This window comes from Poecilia formosa, unplaced genomic scaffold (genome assembly GCF_000485575.1).
Source record: "Poecilia formosa unplaced genomic scaffold, Poecilia_formosa-5.1.2 Scaffold47, whole genome shotgun sequence".
Lineage (NCBI taxonomy): Eukaryota > Metazoa > Chordata > Actinopteri > Cyprinodontiformes > Poeciliidae > Poecilia > Poecilia formosa.
The window spans coordinates 2,401,045-2,414,845 of record NW_006799986.1 but is presented as its reverse complement, the minus strand read 5'-3'; the positions used below and the strand labels follow the sequence as shown (position 1 = coordinate 2,414,845).

The 13,801-nt window shown below is 39.9% G+C and overlaps 1 long non-coding RNA gene across 1 annotated transcript in view; it reads left to right on the top strand.

Moving 5' to 3' along the window:
• LOC103138181 (uncharacterized) overlaps positions 1–2,367 on the top strand; it is a 14,042-nt gene extending 11,675 nt beyond the window's left edge. Inside the window, exons 2-3 of the long non-coding RNA XR_476245.2 lie at positions 574–684; positions 1,107–2,367. This is a non-coding gene — a long non-coding RNA (uncharacterized LOC103138181). The remainder of the gene's footprint in view (positions 1–573; positions 685–1,106) is intronic.
• Positions 2,368–13,801: the final 11,434 nt, after the last annotated feature.

The window sequence follows — 13,801 nt, the reverse complement described above, 5'->3', positions numbered from 1 at the left end:
TTGCTGTTCTCCACTGTCGCTGTTTGTTCAATAAAAACTGAAAATGTTCAGCAGAGACGTCTGAGCAGAGGTGAAAGGATGTTTATTTACTCTTCTAATTTTTTCAGGACTTTGTATTGACTTCCACTCATTTTTGTTAGAGTATTTATGCCAAACCCAAACATTTTCTCTCACTTTAAACTAAATTTAATTCGCACCATACCTCAAAATCTAACTAGTAGAGCACAGAAAAATGACTCAAAAGTGAGGAGCAGAAAATGTCCTCAATTTCCACACAATGACCTCCATTTGTAGGGAAATGTTGAGAAAGGGGTCCTCTTTATGTAGCATAAGTAAGTATAATAGATGAATCTCCTCTGAGTGAAGCAAGAAAACCAGGCAACTACAGGAAAATAACTGAGGCATGAAAAGCTTTAAAATAAACATCAATGCAAGGAAGCTGAGCAAAAGTCCAGACAACACAAAACTAAATCATTTCATACCATGCCAGTAGTTCAGCATGACGTTAATAGAAGCATATTTGTGATTGTACAGGATAATCTCTAAAGGGAGATTGTGGTTTCATGTTTACAGTGAATGATGAAGGGGATCTAATGCCAGAAAGAAATGAGGCCTTTCTGAGGGTTCAGCTGAGCTGCAGCTTATAAAGCGGTTACTGAATGAAGATATATGAACCGCAACAAGGTTAGTGTGGACTGTTTACATTTCACTGTCTATGTGTGACAGGAAGCCAGCAAAGAAATTACAAGAAACCCGCAAGGAAAGTAGCCTCAGACAGAAACCTCCTTTCATTTTCCTGTTTACAATTCATTCCGCTCAGCCTATGAAATTTTATATGTGTCGTAATCAAGCTACAGTTTAGGCAGATGGTGCTTTTACAATTGCCAAGCCACGAAGGCTTGTGTACATCTGTGATTTTCCCCCAAAATTAAATTGACCTACTGCACCTAAGAGCTTAAAATCAAACTGCAGCTTACAGATTTAACTGGATGATAAATTGCACTTTACAGTCACCTCCTAAACTCTTTCTGTTCACATTATCGTACCCTGAGCCTAATAGTCCCTCTGCACTTTCTCTCCTTCACTTTATGATGCTTCATATTCAGCCATCTGCCAGACACACTCTGACCGAACGTTCGCCATGTGTCCATAACAGCGACAGAGTTCCTCACGCTCACGACTTTCAGTGAAAGTTTGAACAGAAACTGAACCCTAACAGACCAAAGAGTTAATGCCCCCGTGTCGTACCCACCGGAGGAGACGGGACGATGGATTAACCCTCCAGAGGAGAGAGAGCGGAGGGATGGGAAAGCCATGTGTGGACACCCCTCTGCTTATGAAACACAAAACCTTTTACTGCGAGGTTTTGCATGTGTGAATGTGTGTCATCATATTACACTCGCTCATTTTGCAAGCCATTTGAGGTGCAACTCCGGCCACAAATCTCCAGGTGTTTGTTATAGTCCAGAAGTGAAATTCAGAATGCACATAAAGCTAGCCGTTAGCCTCCATTACAGCAGGAAATTAATTGGGTAGGAGTGAATAATTGATAGTAGAAACATCAGTTTAAGTCATGGGTTCCTTAACAGAAGCCGACCAAGATGACCTGCAGTCACATTGACCACAAAGTATTTTACAGCATCTTTATCCTCCTTTCAACGCAGTGGCAGCTCAAGCTGCTCATATTTATTGGAGACTATTTAACTTTACTTCAGGCCCATTGACATTTTACCAAAAGCTATATTTAAAGTACTCTTGAGCCCACTGGGCCTGGCTTGTTCTCCGTTATTAAAAGCAATCTGCACTCCAGTTCTGTTCCAATGTGATTAAAGAAAAGCTCTTCAGACCTTCTGAGGGCCTCATTAACTTTAATTAGTAAAAAATAGCCCAATAAAAGCTTTTATGATTTTTCTGAAAATGTCAGTCAGTTTTTGACACGTTGCAATTTGGGTAAACCTAAAAGGCACAATTATGGTTCATCAGACGGATCCTAAGTTTGGCACCTGCAGGAATACAATGGATGGATGGTCCAAATCCATAATGAGCCGCTGTTACAGCCACCGACCTGCAGGGGCGCTGCTCCTCCTGCTGCAGCTGGAGCTCCGTCTCAAAGTGTCTCTTTTCCCTCAGCCTTGATCTGCAGTGATCTTGTCTGTTTGCTGTCTGCTCCTGCAGCCTGATGTGAATATTTCTGTGTGAGTAACTGTGAACATCTAAAAAGGAAAGCTTCCTGTTCTTTGGACAAACAGGAAGCTCAGCCATTGTACATTTCTGTTTACTTATAGTTGTTTTATTTTATATTACACAGCAGGGTGTGTTTTGGTTGTCATTTTAGCTTTGTGGACTCTGAAGAATAATGCTGTGTTGGCTCTGTTTTCTTGGTTTGTTTTTTCCTAAATTGTCAAATAAAATCTTGTTTCTATTCAGACCAACCATAAGAGTTTTTATGCTAAAACGCCTTTACTGCTTCATGAGGCTAACTGTGGTAAAATAACTATGGCATTTTTTCACCATTGTGAAAAGGTGGTGAGGATGAAAACATTTTAATGCTCAATTGAGAGGAAACCACCAAAAGTCAAAGAAAACATAAGAGAAGAATGTAAGAAGTGAAAGTAGAATAATGATAACCCAAAGTTGGTGGAGTGGCATCAGTTCAGTAAAGCCCATAAATGATGTCTGCCTGGTTTTAAACAAGCTGTCACCTTCTAATGCAGATTGTCTTTTATTTTCTTATTTCTTTAACTGGACAAGTCCAATTTTTTTTATTTTATTTTTTTTATGCTGAGATCAGCCAAGATAAAAAGATTCACAGAGAACAACAAAAGAGAGAGCCAGTTGATAAAAAGATACAAAAAAAATAATAAAAAATTAAAGATGATTGAACTTAAAGTCATGTACTGAATACCTCATTGTCGTCTCTTAAGTGTTTTTATTCAAGACGGATCCTAAGTTTTGAATAAAAGAGTCTTAAAGACTCTTGAATTCATCTATTGACAACAACCACTGAGCTTTGGGATACACTTCTTTTAAAAATGTGCCAGTTTAATTTTTAGAGGTACAAATAGCAAAAGTGGGCAGAATGATCCTCCTGCTGAATTTCCTTTGGAAAATGATGATCTCCATCCTCCAGGAGGCGATCGGACTGTAACTGCTGCTCCTTCACATCAGACGGAGTCAGGTGGGCATGCTGGGAAATGGTAAATTATTCATTTTGATTGTTTCCTTCAGGAGGTTATTTGGAAGCTTCCCACTGGTAGGAAACCAAATTGAGGAAAACTTGCGGTTCCTTGGAATGCCTGGAAATCCTGCAAGAGTCTGGAGACACAGCACAGGTCAGTGCAGTTTGGTTGTTAAAAGGACAATGGTATGCTATTATTACCATTAGCATGAGACACACTAGTGTCTCTCATGCTGGTGTGATGCAACATTAGACGTTTGGGTTTAATCCCACCGACCCAATGAGAGTCCATGTCGCTCAGTGGAAACCAGGCGACCTGCTGGCTCTGATTCCTGAACTCGGAGAAGAGAAAGAGAGGTTTGGTAGATTAATAACTTTATCTTAATAAACTAAGTGTTGGTAGTTTAAAAGAATCAAATAAAATTGTTCCAGTTACCAGATAACTTTAGTAAAATGTGACTGCAGGAAATCTGAAACGCCAACCAAGCAGGTCATGGTCAGCTGTCCGGTGTGAAGGGAATGTTGCTGCTGCCGTATCGCCGTTTCCTTCAGTATTTCTCTGCTTTTACTTTCATTTCATTACTTTCATTTCGCTGTCACTCAGTCATTAACGCGAAAAGGTTTAAAACCCACATGAGGTCAGAAGGTGTTTCCATAATGAGGTGCATCAGTCGCTGTTCGGTTATGTATGAGCATGTTATGTAGCTTTGGATGAAACATGCTGCCCTTAGCTTTGATACCTTCCACTGTTTTAGTTGCTCATTAAAATGACAAATGTCCACACAAACAATTGATTATCACAGCTTTGTTTTCTTTGTGTGTGTGTAATGTCCTCATTGGTGGAGAGATTCAACTTGGGTATCAACACCAGAGCAGAAATAACATCAGAGAAACAAAACCTGTCAAACTATGGAAAGAGAACAAGGAATTAATACATTCTTATTTCCAGAACTTCAAATGATCAGGGACCTTTTTTTATCTCCTGACACATAAAACAATCGAAGAAAGCAGGGTATGTTTCCTTTTTACTACGGATGTACCTTCACAAAACAATAATTTGTCGTCTTCACTGAATTTCAGCCTGAAATACGCCGAACACTGAGCTGTCGAAACTTTTGGAATCCATTTGTTGTATTGTTATCAAAGTATGTCAGAAAACTTTTACAAGTTAAAGAACTGCGTACAACTAAAATAAGCAAAAATATCCAGGTGGAGATTTGAAACTTAGGCCTAAAAGGGTGAAAGAACCTAGAAATTGTCTTTTGTGGACGATGTGTTCAAACAACAGCTGACTCCTGGTCAAAGGTTTGGCTCTGAAAGTCTTCCGCTCCTGCTTCATTTCTCTCTCGCTCTCATCACTTCAAAGCAAGGCTGGAATTACAAGCTGCAACAGACGGCCTTGCTGCTCATTCATTATGAATGAAGGTGCAGTTTCATGACTCAGTCCATGCTAAGACCCCCAACCGTAGAGCCTCAGAGTCGAGCTAATTGTGTCACCTTTGACTCCCAGAGGGCTACAGATAAGTCGTAAAGCTCTGTTCGGTTTTATCACGCGCATGACAAACATCTTCATCCTGCTGATGTGTAGCTGCAGGATGTCTGTCAGCCCTGCTCAGGGAAAAGAAAAGGAAAATGCTTCATTTGGCTGCTTGCGGCAGACCAACGGGTTAAAATGAATAGAAACTAATGAAAATTTTAGCAACAGCAACAGAATGACATTTTAAAGCAGAGGTAGAGACAGAAAATCTGACTTTAATGACCAAATGGAGCCTCCTCTGTTCTTGAGGATGATCGCCTTGGTGACCTGCCTGTTGTTAGCGTTAGCTTCAAGTCACAGATGAGCCGTAGGAATGAACAGCGCTGTCAGGAGGCTGCGCACTAATTTTGCCCCAGGAGACGGCAGTGCAGCCTGGTGCTGACTGTGGCAGCCAAACTGCAGCGTTTTTATGACTCTTGAAAAAGCCTTTGTGTTCACTTCACATGACAAATGAAAAATTCAGGAGGCGACCCATCGCTCTGCTGGTTTCCTTCATGTAGCACGGCTTTGAACTGTGTTTATGAATTTATTCACTGGGATGTTTTTGCTCATTTCGAGACAAAATTAGGAATAATTTTGGAATAAATACAAACTGAAAGAGCTGAATCAGAAACAAAGGTTTACAGAGGGGACGCGTTTAAACGTTTTAAATAAAAGTCCAGATTGTAAATAACGACATATTGAATTTCCCTTCAAATGTTTTAGGATGACCTTGTCCAGATTTAATTCTGATTAGGATCTTTTCTCATGATATTAAACAGGTTGTTTGTGAAAAATCCTCCAGTGTCACTGAATCGATCATTTTCTGCAAGAAAGAGTGAGAAAAAGTCATTAAAAATGACATAAAAGCTTATTCCAAGTTATCGTTAATGGTTGGAAGTAGTTCCCACTGAAACAATCGATTATGTTTTAGTGGTTCCACAGCTTTTTGCCTGAATGAACAAAACTTTGATTTTAAAAATGCTCTTCATATTTAATTAAGTTATGTTTATTCAAATCTACAGATCAACATCTCTTCACAAGACGTGTGTATTAACAGGTTTCCATTTCTATTGCTGGCATCATCATGAATACTTTATACAACTAGTGGGATGAAAGACACAAACAGGTGAAAATGTTACAGTTTACATGGCCAGCAGTGACAGAATACAGCTCTACACAAATGTTACAAAAGTGAGATTTACAGGTTTGAAAGCAAGTGAACAAGTTCAGCTTTTGTCCCCAAAATTAGGAAATACGAGGGAAGTTTTTCCACAGATTTCAGGCTCGTCCTGCTTTTTGACACGTAAAATAACACATGAAGTGACGGATGCTGGAGAACAGAACCCAGAGATATTTAGGTTTAATTTTATCCTTTAATCTGATAGTTATTAACATCAGCCTGCAGTGGCCCAGTCCTGATCTGAATCTGTTTAATACTCAGTGGAGGAAGCTGGAGATGATGGGAAGCAGGATTCATAACATCTGACAAATATTCAGAAGTGGAAATATTCAGACTGTTGTAAGAAAGGTTTTATTGAAGAAGGGATTTTGCTTCATTTAATGAAATGTGAATGAAAAAAGGTTTTCTTGTCAAAGTTGCTGAGTCCTTGGCATTGAGTTCCAGTTATGAAATGTAATCTTCTTGGCTGAATGAAAATAATTTAAAGAAATTTGGGGTATGAATAATTTTGATCTCATGAATTTCTTCCAGAAAGTCAAATCTAAACATTTTCATTTAAACATAATTTCTTTGAAAACTGAATCTGCCCAAAGTCACAGAAACTAAACAGTTTTCAGTTTTGTTGCTGAGTTTGACCTGAAAGCTGAGCATCAAACAGTGATTGATTATAGATTTATGTTTTAATCAATTGCCTGCTCTCATGCTAAATTTTGAAAATCAATACAGTTATTGAGATATGATGCTTATGAACATGGAAGGCTGATGCATTTCTCTCCAGAACTGATCGACTCTCTGATCATTAATAAAATATATTATTCTGCAGCAACAATTATTGACCCAATCAAGACATTTAGGAAACTTTTCTTATATATCAAACACACGTAAAGTGTTTTTGACTTAAATAATCTGTAATGAAATGCCTGATTTGTCTAAAGAAAATGAAATATTAGTCTTTGAGTTTTGAGTTGTGGCTGTAAAAAGATTCAGTTTATGTGTTTTATCAACTGAGTGGAATAACAGGGAGTTTTTCCTGAACTCATTAGTGATTCTCCTTTCATGTCTTAACTGTAAAATGAGTTGTTTTTAGCCAACTCATTAAATCAGTATTTGATATTTTGTTCATGGATGATCTGAGGATGTGCGGTTTGGAGAAAATCAGCGCTGACCTACTTTAGATATTACTAAAATAACTCTGGACTTTTACCACCAGTACTTTTTTTTTCTTAATACATACCATGAGTTTTAAAGGCTTATTAACTTGATGAAGCTTTGAACTTGAAATGCAAAACTTTGAACCAGATAGCATTTCCCGCTGCACAGCCACAAAAGTGCTTTCAGATATCAATCTCCTGGCAAAACAAATCAGCAGCCATACAAGCAATGGCACACAGCTGCAGAAAAAAGCCAAACAATCAGTCTCTATGTTGCTCTGTGGGTGAAGCAGAGTAGCAGATTGATTTTGAACAACATCTGAGATGCTCAAATACAACCTTTCCTCTCCAGTTCCCGGCTGATGATAAATGTGGCCGTCAGGTAGCCCCCCCCCCACCTGACCCTCTGGGAGCCTCCATCTTTTTGAACACAGAGCCTGATTACCTTTGAGGACACACACTTCAATTTATACACACACACATGCACTCATGGCGGTCTGTGGGGAAATAAGAGTGAGAGACGGATCATTCTGTCTTGTCCTCTGGTCTGGGCAGGACAAGTGAGCTCTGTGTACAAACCCCACCTCAGCATCAGGTACAGAGATGATCTGATGTTCAATTTACAATCCTGCTTTTATGTTTGTGGAAATATTCAGAGGATTTATGCAACGAATGAGACTTTGTATGGTGGAAACATCAGCGCAGTGGACGCACTGATCAGATCATCATGTTTTCTTAAACCTTTGATCTGCTGATAACAATTTTGTCTGATTTTCTATTTCTTTGTGAAAGCCTTATCGCACCACATATTTTCAGTTTTTGCTTAGATAGACGTATTAAATTAACAGTTAGTTCACTGACGTTGAGGGGAAAAAAGAGCAAAAATATGAGATGAAAACAAAATAGTTTGCAAGCTGCACTGAAAAAACACAAAGTCTTAAAAAGTATTTCTGTTGTTTCTGGTGCAAACATCTTAGTAGACTTGATATAAGACAAAACTAACTTGCATGTAACTTTTTCAGGAAGATATAAATCAATAGTTTCTTAATATTGATGAAACAGTGTTAAATCTACTGGCAGATTATTTTACTTTAGAGAAAAAAAAATCTTATGTTATTTACACACAATCTGTCATATTTTCTAAAGATATAAGGAATAAAATAAATGTGTGATGTTTCATATAAAGCAAAGCGAAATGCTGCGACTGGCCTCAGGAATTATCCAGTTATCTTTTAAATAAGCTGTAACAGATCTATGTGGACTAATATCCATAGAATCACACCCTGGATGAATCCATGGCTGAGCAGTAAAATGTGATCCCAGCTCAGAACTGGGTGTCGCCTTTACACCGACTGCACATAACTTCATTCTGAGCGATGGCTGAGTTCTCCTTGTGGGGGTCTGAAGGCGAGCCGATATTTAACCCTGAGGTGGAGAATGTTGGGCTCATGTCAAGCAGAAGAGCGCCAGAGAAAAGGATGCCCCTTGAATAATTGAAAGCACAAAGAACAAAAGAGTCCCTTCAGATAAATGCCACCCCGACCTGCTTCCCCTGAGAGGATGTTTATCAGTCAGCCTCCTCACACACACACACACACACAGGAACAAAGAAATATTAGCATCCGCTGGTTGTCACTGATGAAAGCTACAGCAGTAAAGGATGATGAAGGCAGCCTCCCTGTCTGCTCTGCTTAAAGTGTCCCAGGAAAAAGATTTAAGATAATTCATACGAGCACAAGACCCATAAATCAAGCTCCATAATGACTTTATGTGGTTCTGGGTTGTAAAGGTGAATTAGCCTGAATAATCAGTCCTTATATTGGTTAGCTGCTTCACAAGCTCAGGCTGTGCTTCATGCTGAAAACATGCCGACATTTCCAAAGATTTTTAAGATGTACTTTTTGTCTGATGTTTTCTAGCAATATAAATACTATCATTACTTTTAAAAACTGAAATCTATCAACTAAAGTCAGGTTGCTGTAATAGTGAATAGGGTTGCACTGACTGATGTTCTTTTGGCCGATCCTGGATCTAAAAAGCCTGACCTGCCAGTTCTGACTTTGACCTATTTCAGTTATTTTAGCCTGAAATTTCACTAAATATAGCAAGAAAGTTGCTGAATTTGCAACAGTGTGGTGACCATTGTTAGCCTGGTGGGCCGGTCAAAACGTCTCACTGGAGAGGACACTGGTTGATTCTGAGACCGATGATAAGATCAGTGGACGGCATCGTATCAGTTTCACATGTAAGTATCAGCCGATCACTGATCTCCCAAAATTAAGGAGATTGGCCCCAATAAATCGGTGCTTCCCTGGTGGCAAATGAGTTTCACCAGTTCAGGTTTGCTGCTGCACAGCATTTTAGTTGTTAAGAGTTTTCTCATAAAATATTTATTAAACACACTGAAAATCTCTTTGATAATTTTATGTGGTGAATAAACAATCGAATAGAAAGACCACAGTTTATTTGTAAATTCTGGACTATTTTTTCAGTTTTTTAGTAATTTCATGTTTAGCGACCAGCGATGGTTTCTCCAGTCTCAGACTTGAACTTGATTTGGACGTAAATGTCAAAAACAAAGACGAAGGACTCGACATCTGGGACTTGAGCTTCATGAACAAACTGCGTCTCCTGCAGTCAGTCAGCAGGATCATCAGATGCAGCCGTGAAGAAAACATTCACATCATGGCGTTTATTATCCACTGGGTTTGTTTGAGTATTTCACAACCATCTCTTCTTTCCTACCTTCACAGTGATGATCACATGGATTTCCCTCCAGATTGACCTCAGCTCTTATTCTGACGATGTTCATGTCTTTAAATTTGTGTTCTGGTCTTTCAGAAATGTTACATTTCATTTTACTTGCTATGTTGTGTTTCACTCTTTGTTTTGTGTTGGTTTAATAGGAACGGTTATGCTACAGGACAGACTCACCGGTAAACATTTAAAATGTAGATTTGGAAGATAATCTTCTGTAAAAACCATAAAAACTGTTTTTTATGTTTCCACAGGACTGAGGTGAACACGTCAACTAATTCAGTTCAATTCAAATGAAAAACAATTAAGAATTTTTAATTTTGATAGAGATGTTTTATTTTGACTACTTTGAAAAATACATTTTCAAAATAAAGCCCATTTTATTAAATGTTTAATTTAATGTGAAGAACATCGTTGCAGGAAAACGAATCACCAGAGAAAATTCACTTTGGAGAGTCGACTTGATGAAAAAGTTCCTTTCATTGCACAGATTAACATTTTTCTCTTAAAATATCTATTCACCAGGGTTATCTTTTATTCCAACAGTTCTCCATGAACAAAAGACCAAATTAATTAAAATAAGTTTTTGATCCACAATAACAAACCTGTCAGATATCTACGGGCAGTAAAATATTTCATTTTCCCATCTTGAAATGCGATCGCTCAGGTCATCAAAGCACAGTGGGGGTCAGTCCGGGACGTAAACAGAGTTGCTTCTCATTTTCTCAGTTGCTTTCATCTTTCTTCGCCCTGCCCTACCTCATCTACCCCTTCCACCTCGACGTCTTGTTTTGGCTAATCTCCACAGACCGCGGGGGATCTGGGGGATGTGGGGGGGCCGGTGCAGGGTGGGGCTCGGTGAAGGTACCCCAGAAAGCACCCTGTGGCCAGAGGGCACCCCTCCACTTTCTGCGTTCCTTAAAGGACGGATTCGCATCTCACTTCCTGGCTGCTCCCAAAATACGCCCCCCTGCAAGCTTCCTGCACATAATTGTCCCCAGCTGTAACACCGGGGATAAATAGGGCCGTGGGGACAACAGATTTGTAATTTCAGGGTGAGAGTGAAAAGAGGGAAAATTGGTAGCAGGCTGCACAAATTTGCATTCTTTTGGCTTTAGAGGGCATTAAACATTAAATAGCTGCAAAGTCCCAACAGCATTGAGGTCTTAGGAGAGAGGGTGCGAAGATGAGAGCGAGCGGCGGTGGATGTTCGGGGGGATGAAGGCTTCAGAGGGTTTCTGTTTGGGCCACAGATGGTTGTTTCACTCCACTACCAGCCTCCTGCAGCGCTCAGCCCAGGAGATGGTACAGATATCCATTATTGATGCTTGTTAGAACGCTGGGCTTTGCTTCGTGGGCTTTCACTTATCAGCTTTCATGTGTCTGTTACTTATTCTGCAACTTGGGTGAAAACACACAAAAGAGCGACAGCAGCATAAACCAGAGGAGCTGTTAAGGTTTTGCTCCCAGACTCGTGTCTCCTTCTTTACTCTGAGCTCTAAGTAACGGCCGTGCTCAGCTAGAGACCCGGTTCTGATGACGGTTTCTGTGATGCTTGGCGATAACTGAAGCTTACTTTGTGAAAACGATTCATCGTTTTCAACGAGACTCTTTGTCACTAACTGGGTTTAAATTACAAACGTACACAAACTTTGATATTCCACTAATGTGAAAAATAAAAAACACAACTTTGCATTTGTGCTTTTTGTCATTAAATAAGAAAGGAAATTAAAATCACATAAATAAATTTGTTGGAGCGATAAGAAATTAAAAAAACATGCCACACCATCATCCTACTTCAGCATCTAATAAATATCTAGACGTCTGTAAAGCCTGAGCAGACGGTCAACATGTGTAGATCTGGGGAACCGTTAAAGTCGCAGGACTCCGACCCGCAAGGACTGGAGCTTTACACCGTTAATGTGAACGTAGAGCTAATAGAGAGACTATCGGTTTAGTTCCAGGGATCTTGATGACGTTTCCAAACGGATCATGAACAGAGGTCAGAGGTGACGCAGTATTTCCCTCAGCAATATTTACTACAGCTTCGTTTTTTCAGACCTGCTCTTTATACTAACAATGTAAACGGCTTCAATGAGAACAACATGCCGTGGTTTGTTGTTTCTTTATCACCAGCCCTGGATCAGGAAGGTTTCCTGCATTAATATCATCTTATCAAGTTAGATCATTTCTTTGTTTCCACTTTACTTTTACATCTGAAAAGAGAAACCACAGAGCTGCAGTCGCCAAGGTTCCTCCAGAACCAGACCGACGTCGGGCCAAAGCAGCGCCAGCCAACAGACCTAATCAGATCAGCTCCATGAAGGGCCGGCTCTCCCTTTCTCTTAATGCTGACAAATGCATAAAACGCATCAATGACGACTGACGGATAGATGGAAAGCAAGCAGCAACGCCACCAGCTCAGATGAAGCATTTCCCACAGATTACATCAAATAATGAGGAGGAAAGGATGAAACATTGCATCAGCTCAGCTGAACGCGTCAGGATCAGATGGTTTCATTCTGTTCTCCACATTTAAACGTTTGATCTGATCAGATTCACCCAGGAATCGTGGTTGAACAATTCCTTTGTTTCGGTTTTGAATTTTCAGACATTGTTTTGCTGTCAGGCAGGAATGTTAAAGCTCAATGTAAAATAACCACACAGGGAAAAAAGTGGGAAATGTCAGCCGAGCTGCAGCCACAGGCTAAAGGTTTGTCACTTAGCTGACATTTACAACAAACCTCTGTCACAGTTAAAGAGAGTCAGCGAGGGGAGCTGAGTGTTAAGGCTCCTAATGAGGTGCTAGACCCGATACCTGGCTGGAAACCGAGCTGCTGGTCGGAGAGTGTCGACTGGAAGCAGATTTAAAAAACACATTTTGTCCTGGATGTACATTCCTGTAACATTTTAGGTGAACTGTCAGTTCAGGAACTCGTCTTTTCCAGATGTCTTGATGAGACGCAGTGGTCTGAAACAGAACGGCGCAGAAAAGTAAAACCAAAGCAATTCTAGTCCAGAAGATCATTTTCTACTTTATACTGAGCATTTCCAGCAGAAAATCATGAAATTAGTTAAAATTCAAAGCTTTTGCTGGCAGTTTAGGGTGAAGCGCCTCTCCTTCAGTTGGGTGACCTTACTGTGCCCTCTCCCTCTCTCCCTCTCTCTCTCTATGTCTCTGGCTCTGCCTCTCTCTCTCTCTATGTCTCTCTCCCTCTCTCTCTCTCTCTCTGGCTCTGTCTCTCTCTCTCTCTCTCTCTCTCTCTCTCTCTGCCATGATGAGCCTGGGTTTAGTGGAAACCAGTAACACTGTCATATGTTAGCGACTTCAACAAGCTGTATTTGCATAATATCATGGGATGGAAATGAGCCGGAGCTTGAAGTTGGGTAAAAATATACATCCATCTCCTCAGACCTCCTTCACATGGTCCCAGCTGCAGCATCACAGCTAATAAATACATTCAGAAGTTCAGGGATTCATCAGACAGTCAATAGTAAAACTTATGAACTTGGAGGGGAAAAAAACCTTAAGCCTGTCCAAGGATTATCTTCTGGAATTAGATTAGGAGCTACAGAAACCTCTGATTCACTTGGTTAATTCAATCATGATACTCTCAGTTATAACAGGTGAAGCCCTTTACAGATATGAATCTTAAATCCAGCAGGTCAAACTAAAAATCCTGCTTCAAGACGCTCATAACTGCCCACAGAAATAACATCCACATTTTTGGGAATCAGATTTAAGAGCTAAGAAGACTCATGCTGCAGATTTATTCCAGAAAATCAATTCCTCATCATTAGTTATGCTACAATGTGTGGAGGCAACACCTGAAGCATTGTGTCTTTTTATTCCATTTATGCAAAAGGCAAACACACAACAGTGTAATAAGTAAACCCCAAAATGTGTCATTTAATTTTTGTTGGCCAACATTTGTGTCCTTATCCAGACAGGTTTGCTTATATTTGTTATTTTTATGTGTTTTTGCTTCCATGTTTATCAGGTTTGTAATGAGCAG